The following is an 8087-nucleotide window of genomic DNA, read 5'->3' on the forward strand; positions in this document are numbered from 1 at the left end:
CAAGGATTTCCCTTTTGGCGCTCGGCAGCCAACTTCCAATGAGACCCATGTTGGGGGGCGGGGGCTCCCCGCATTCCCCGGGGAGCGGGCAATTACGGCCCGGCCCACCGCTGGCCCCGCCCACCGCCCTGCAGCCCCGGGACCCCGGGTCCGGGCACTTCCACGTCGCCTTTCAATCCATCTGGCTCTCAGGCTGACCTCCCGCTCCCCTTCTTGCCCTAGCCATTTGGGGGCGCCCTGGGTCTGCAGTCCACCTGGGGAAGAGGCTTCCGCCTTCTCCCAACTCAGGTGTGCACCCCTCGCTCAGGCTAGAGCCCCCACAGAGCATTTAGGTTCACTCCCTGCTCTCACGTTTAAATGTGATATATGCAAAAAATAGGGCGTTGGGGGCGGGGAAAGGAGACATATGTAATACTTTTTGTAATACTTTAAGCAATAAAACAAAATTTTAAAAAAATAGGGCGCAGAGTAGGCGCTGCACACATGTTCATAAGCCCTGGGTAGGACCGCACAGTAGGTGCTTCATATTTACTAAAAAGTCTAGCACTCAAAACTCAATGAAAGCCCTAGCTGGTTTGGCTCAGTGGATACAGCGTTGGCCTGTGGACTGCAGGGTCCTGGGTTCCATTCCATCAGGGGCACATGCCCAGGTTGCAGGCTCGATTCCTCGTGGGGGGCGTGCAGGAGGCAGCTGATGGGTGATTCTCTCTCATCATTGATGTTTCTAACTCTCTCTTCCTCTCTGAAATCAATAAAACTATATTTTAAAAAAACTCAATGAAAATAAAACACCAGTCACAATGCTTGGTGCCCACTGTCTGGCAATAATAAATCCTCCCTGAATGAAAGTTCAAACTATTTGTTATAGTTCATCAACATTCAACACTGATTGATATAAACCTTAAATATACGCACACCATCCAATCTTTATACAAATTTTTAAAAAAACTATATGTCGAGAAAAATGTATGGGAGAATACATACCAAATTGTTAATGTGAGTTGCCAAGCAGAGTAGGACTGGCCTAGAACTTTGAGATGAGAATGTTATCTTCGTATTATTTTCATGCTTGCAAAAAATAAAGCGCTCCTTTGTATCAAAGGACTTGAAAATGTGTGTCCACCAAAAGCCTGCACATGGATGTTTATAGCAGTTTTATTCATAATTGCCAAAACTTGGAAGTAACCAAGATGTCCTTCAGTAGGTGAACGCATAAATAAACTCTAGTGCATCCAGACACTGGAATATTACTTGGTGCTAAAGAAATGGCTATCCAGCCCTGAGAGATGCTGAGGGACCTGAAATCCATATTACTAAGTGAAAGAAGCCCATCTGAAAAGGCTACATATCACATGATTCCAACTACATGACATTCTGGAAAAGGCGACACTATGGAGACAATAAAAGGATCTCTGGTTGCCAGAGGGTAGGGGGAGGGAGTCATAAATAAATAGAATACAGAGGATTTTTAGGGCAGTGAAAATATACTGTAGATACCATGATGGCATGTCATTTTACATTTGTCCAAACCCATAGAATATACAACAGCAAGAGTGAAACCTAATGGAAACAATGGACTTTGGGTGATGATGTGTCAATGTAGGTTCATTGATTGTAACAAATGTACCATCTGGTGCCATATGTTAATAATGGGGAAGACTATGCATATGTGAGGGCAGCAGGTACACAGGAAATATCAGTACCTTCCTCTCAATGGGAACCTAAAACAGCTCTAAAAAATACTTTTAATAAAGAATCTACATATATAAAAGGCTAAAATGATAAGTGTCCATTCGACTGTCCGGTAGCTATGACCCAACTAAAAAGAAGTAAGAAATGGTGGACCTTGAAAATGACTTCAGGTTTTCTTACTGCGCAGAATATAGTCAAACACTGCTACAGTTAAATATTTTACCCTTTGTTCTCCCTGTGTGATCTACAATAATAATCTGTTGTGTTGACATTTACTGCTGTGTTGCTGACAAATACCTGAAAGAGAAGTTGGGGTGCTTCACTGGGCTGGAAAAAGTTTAGCTAAATCAGAAAGCAGGTCTAATTAGGCAAGTTTATTCTACATATATAGAAGGCTAAGTTGACTCCCACATGCACCATACATATAAAGCTCTCGCTGGTGCCAATCGCACGCATATGTTTTGATCCGTCATTGTCGATTGTGAATTTGATCGACACTTCTATTATAAAGGCGAATAGTGATATAAAAATATTTCTTCTAATTAATTTCCTTTCAATGTGCACAAATCTGTGCACCGGGTCACTAGTAAATAAATAAACTTGAAGAACATTAAGATGCATACCCTTTGATTCAGCAATTCAACTTAGAGGAAGTTGTCCAAAAGAAATAATTCAATCCATAGTTAAGGATATGTATACAGGGATGTACAGCTTAGTATTGTTTATCAGAGGGGAATTATAATCAGTCTAAATGTCCAACAATATGGGATTGGTTAACTATAATAATGGTATATCCATAAGATAGAATATTATGAAGCCGTCAGAATAATGTTTATGAAGAATATTGACACAAGTAAATGTTATGATAGATTGCTAAATGGAAAAAAGTCAGACCAAAGTAGTAAGGAAATTTTGAGATTTAATCGTGTTTATAGTGTGATTGCATTTTTCAAATTACATCCATGTGTGACCATAGGTGTAGAATAAATGTCTGGGAAGGTATCATTCCTGATAACATTTGGGTGAATCTCGGGAGTGCATTTCCAGGTGACTGGGGAATTTGTGGTTTTTACTTTGGAATGTTTCCCAAGTTTCCTTCCTAGAGCATGCATTACTTTTGAAAAAAGCAAAAAATTAAAAAATAAAAGCTTTGGAGCACCTGAATGAGGGTACATCAATTTATTTATCCATCATAACACCCTTCAGAGTATTCCTTAATAGCCCCATTTTACAAGGAACTGAGGCCCAGAATTAAGTGACTTGCACCTGCTTAGGAATTGGCAGGATGGAGACTTGAACCCCTAGCTAGCTCCACCCGGCACTGCCTCCTCCCAAACAAATAAATCATATACATTGTACTGTTGCAACAATCTCATGTCCCTTACAATTATTGTTAATTTCATTATGTTTATTCCTCAAACATTTGTTAAGCCACTAGTAAGTGTCAAATCCTGGGAGGTCTATAGAATGCAGATACAATATATCTGAATGTCCGAAATAATATATGAAAAATTGACTCCCTGCTCTCAAAAACCTGGACAGCTAATCTAACATATGCAGAAAATCATGCACAGGGAGATGGCTATTCTTCTCTCAGTCACTCAACAAGTATTTCTTGATTACTGAAGTGTGACAGACATTGTTGTTGGTGTGGGGTTACCGCGCTGAGCAAGGCAGAAAAGTCTTCTCTGAAAGAAGCTGCCCTGGCTGGGTGGCTCTGGGGATTGGAGCGTCCTCCTGTACACCAAAAAGTGGCGGGTATGATTTCTGGTCAAGTCACATACCCAGGTTTCGGGTTCGATCCTCAGCCATCCAGGTGCATGTGGGAGGCAACCAATTGGGGTGTTTCCCTGTCATATCAATGTTTCTCTCTCTCCCTCTCTCTAAAAAAAAAAAAGAAGAAGAAAAAGAAGAAGCAATACTGGGGAGGAGGAAGGAGTGGGAGAGGTCAATGGGAGAAAAAGGGGACATCTGTAATACTTTGAACAATAAAAATACATTTTTAAAAATCAATAAAATAAAACAATTTCTAAAAAAAGAACTGACAATCTAGTGTGAGGGGATAGATAAGAAGCAAAGTGACAATAAGTCCAGCAGTTCAGAGCAAATATTGCCATGAAAATAATAACAAAACAGGCAAATGTGAAAGAATGGCCATTTCAGCAAATCCTGGTAACAGCCCTCTGAGAGAGGTAGTATTATTCTCCCCACTTTCAGCTGGGACACCAAGGCCCAGTTAGATACTTTGTTCAAAGTCTCAAAGCCAGTAAACATTCAACCTCAGAGATGAACCTAGGTCTCTCTCATTCTACAATCCCAGCTTCCTTATTTGGGCTGTAAAGACACCCCTTCATTCCTTTTGCTCACAAGTTCCAAACCAAATGGCAACCATCACAATTTTTAAAAAATATATTTTATTGATTTTTACAGAGAGGAAGGGAGAGGAATAGAGAGTTAGAAACATCGATGAGAGAGAAACATTGATCAGCTGACTCCTGCACACTCCCTATTGGGGATGTGCCCGCAAACAAGGTTCATGCCCTTGACTAGAATCGAACCTGGGACCCTTCAATCCTCAAGCCAGACGCTCTATCCACTGAGCCAAACCGGTTAGGGCAACCATCACAATTTTTTAATGCTCAGGTTTTGGGATCTAAATAACCATGGTGCGCAGCTCAGAGAAACATTCTCCTGCTTTTGTTTAGATTTCAAGACCAGGAGTCAAGGTGCCCAGGAACTATTGTCTTTCACCACAATGAGTGAAAATAGCACATATCCAGGACTGAAAGTCTGTAGATTGCATAATGAGTAGTTATTTAATATTTTAGCAACAGTTATTAGTCATCGGGCCACATGGCTGCCACTGTACCATGATGAGGCTGCTGATGAGTTAATATTTATAGAACCCCCTCTGGAAAAAAGACCATTTACTGGGAATTTCTACACCGGATCAGCAGGACAAAGAAAGTCCCTGGTCAAAAGAACTGGATGCTGGGAGCTTGTAGGAAAAGAATCTAAATTTAGTCAAGACAAACACACACATACACACACACAATCACACACTGTGCACACAGAAAACATCTATTCACAGATTCATAGAAAGAAAAGCTTATGATTTCTTTGGAATTGCCCTTTACATACTTTCATTTGAGAATGGTGGTGGGGGGGGGGGCGAGCTGGGGAGGGTTGGAATGGGAAAAGGAGCAGGAGAAGGTGTTGGCTGGGTAACCTTAAGTTGGAAGCAAAGAGGAAGCATGAGAAAGCCCTTAGGAGTTGGGACTCAGTTTCCCCTGGGAGGCACCTCCCCAAGAGAGAGCAAGCTTGTTGATTCAGACCATCTCCTCGCTACCCCAGCCGGGCCCCTCTGGGATTTTGCAATCTCTCTCTCCCTTCTGCTGGCTTTTCTGCACCAGCTGACTGTCTAAAATGAGTCTGTAATCCTTACCGGGCTCAAAAAAATACGAGTGTGGCATAAAGATAAGTAGTCCTTGATAAGCCTAATAGAGCTTGAAATAGCTTTAAACAAAGCAGCCATGTTAATTTTTCAGGTCTTTGAAAACACAAGGAACACACACACACCTTTGCTAAATAGACACACACACACACACACACACACACACACACACACACACACCAGAATCTGTGGGGGAGATGGATTATTTCCACCTCACTAATCACTGTCACAAAGAGGAAACACACACACACCTACTCAGTCTTCTTTTCAAGTGATCTGTGGGTCGTTTTTTTGGTGGTTGTTGTTCGTTTGTTTTCAAGGAATATTCTTTCAGCTCTTGGGCAGGTTTATGAGGCGACAGGGAAAAGAAATCTGAGGAAAGATATTTGAAAATGAAGAGGGAGAATGTCTCATTAGAGCTTTTTGAATTATCATAACTAAGGGACCAGCATCCACATTGATGAAAAGCCTAACGACAAAGAAGCTTGAAGAACAGCTCTCGCCCGGCTGGCGTGGCTCCCAGGTTCGAAACCCAGTCAGGGCACATACCCAGGTTTTGGGCTCTACCCACAGTGCGGGGTCTGCAGGAGGCAGCCGATCTCTCTCTCCTCCCTTTCTCTCTGAAATCCATAAAAATAAAGAGCAGCTTTACAGAAAAATCAGCACCACGGAGCTCAGAAAGACGCATGCTCTGGCACCCCCTTGCGAGCATAAAGGGCCTTGGTGCACCAGAATTTCTGATGGGAATTTGCTAATTTGCAAACATTTCCCCGCTGCAAAACAGATTAAGAGGCAGAAGCCCCACAAAAGAAGAGTGGGCAAAAGAGAGGACCATAGTTTGCGCCAGAGGAAAAGCGAACAGTTTTCATTCAGTCGACGTTTACTGTGCCTGCATTGTGCAAGCTAAGTGTTAGGTCTGACATTTAGCTTCCCTGCCTCACGAAGCTTAGGATGGGAAGTCACGTGAAGCAAGTGATTTGAAAGGGGCTGAGAAGTCCAGGGACCTGGTCTGAAAAGTGGGAAGGTTCCCTGAGGATGTCGCATTGAGTGCTGGTAACTGATGTGTGAGTTAGCTATATAAACATGAGGGTGGGAGAGGGAGGTTTAATAAACCAAAGGAAAGCATTTACATGAAATGCAATGTACAGGGTGCTCGAATCACGGACTGCCTAGGTTGGGGTCTCAGTTCCTTTGTGTCTGAACCCAGGGATGGTGAAGCTCTGGGGTAAACACATCTGTTCTGGTGGCACTTTAAATTAGCATGGCCCCTTTGGTAAATCACTTTGGCTATACATATGCAAAGGTCATAGAAGGACCATGCCTTCTGAGCCATCATTTAACTTTTGGAAATTTACCTAAGGTCTGTGTGGTTCCATTGGTTGAATGTCATTCCAAATACCAGGAGGTCGCTGGTTCAATTCCTGGTCAGGGCACATATCTAGGTTGTTGGTTTGAACCTCTGTTGAGGCTTATATAGGAGACAACCAATGGATGTTTCTCTCTCTCCCTCTCAAATCAATTAAAAAAAACACACACATCCTCAGGTGAGGATTTAAAAAAAAATGCATCAGAGACTATCACTGTACACCATTGGAATGGTTAGAATATAAAAAAGACAAACATGGGGAAGTAATGTATAGCGTGGTGACTGTCGTTTAGTATCACCCAAGAGAAATGAAAACATGTCCACACAAAAACCTGTATGCAATTGTTTAGTGGCTTTATTCATAATCTCCAATAATTGTAGACAAGCCCAATGCCTTTCAATGGGTGAAATTTAGAATAGTAATACTTTGATACAACGGGATACTGATTGGCAATAAGACCTACTGAAGCATGAACAAAAAATGTTATGCCAAGATTTAGCATACTATCTGAAGCTCTGGAAAAGGCAAAACTCAGAAATAGAAATTCTACCATTGGTTACCTATAGTGGGAGCTGACTTTAAAAGAGCATGCAAATACTGTAAGATTTCACTTATATGTGGAATATAAAAAAACATACCAAAACAGAAAAGGACCAATAGAGAACAAGCTGATGGCATCAAAGGAGTGGGTGAAAAATTTTATTTAAAAAAGAGCATGCAGGATCTTTAGTGATAGTGGTGCTTACAAACTATAGATGTCACAAAGCTGCACACTAAAAATCAGGAATTTCACCAAGTGTAAATATGTATCAAGAAAATCAACTTTAAAACCAAAACCCATCAGAGCCATTTTTACTTCTCTATTGCCAAAAACCCATCTGATGACCCATTGTTCAACAGGCATTCTTGCCCAGGAGTATAAACTGGTACAGCCTTGGCATTTTGATAGAAATTCAAATGCATAAAGCCTTCAACTTAGCAAAAAAAAAAAAAAAAAAAATCACTACCTACTTGGCTCTCTACATGCATACTTAATGCCATTTACTACATTGTTTATAATTGCAAATGGAAACCCAAATATCCATAGAATAGTGCTAGTGAGTTTTTTTTCCAGATGTTTCTTTCTAATGAATTGACCATTACATTTCCTAAGTTCTGAAATGGCCAACAGACCATAGAAAGACATTTCTTTAGGCGCCTGCTTGAAACCAGCAGCTTCAGCAAACTGCTGGCCTTGATTCAGGGCCAACAGACAGTTCTTACCAAAGGTTTTGTTTTCCAGTTCAGTTACCTGCAGTCAACCAAAATAATTCGTTTTAAATTGTGCACCATCTCGAGTCATGTGCTAAAATCATCTCAACAGTCCCTCTTCGTCCAACGGAACACATGCTACATAGGCTAGTCATAAAAAAGACCAACTGAAGAGTGTCATGGGCTTAGTGGATCAGGGGTACAGAAGCAGAATGATTCTTCTGGATTTAAAAGCCTACCACCTAAACACCATGGCCTGTCCTTTATCTTGAGAGGTGGAGAATATTTAAGAGACCCTCTATTCACCATAATTCTTAATACAG

General features: G+C 41.5%; 1 protein-coding gene and 1 non-coding gene across 2 annotated transcripts in view; one reads left to right on the top strand and one right to left on the bottom strand.

The window, feature by feature from the left end:
• The window catches only part of PTPN11 (protein tyrosine phosphatase, non-receptor type 11), a 115740-nt gene that overhangs the window by 30223 nt on the left and 77430 nt on the right, over positions 1-8087 (top strand). The gene's annotated exons all lie outside the window — the stretch shown is intronic.
• Positions 7626-7762, bottom strand: LOC111827966. The gene has a single exon (XR_002831714.1). It is a non-coding gene; the product is annotated as a small nucleolar RNA SNORA2/SNORA34 family (small nucleolar RNA).

This window comes from Myotis lucifugus, unplaced genomic scaffold (genome assembly GCF_000147115.1).
Source record: "Myotis lucifugus unplaced genomic scaffold, Myoluc2.0 scaffold_256, whole genome shotgun sequence".
In the NCBI taxonomy this organism is placed as follows: domain Eukaryota; kingdom Metazoa; phylum Chordata; class Mammalia; order Chiroptera; family Vespertilionidae; genus Myotis; species Myotis lucifugus.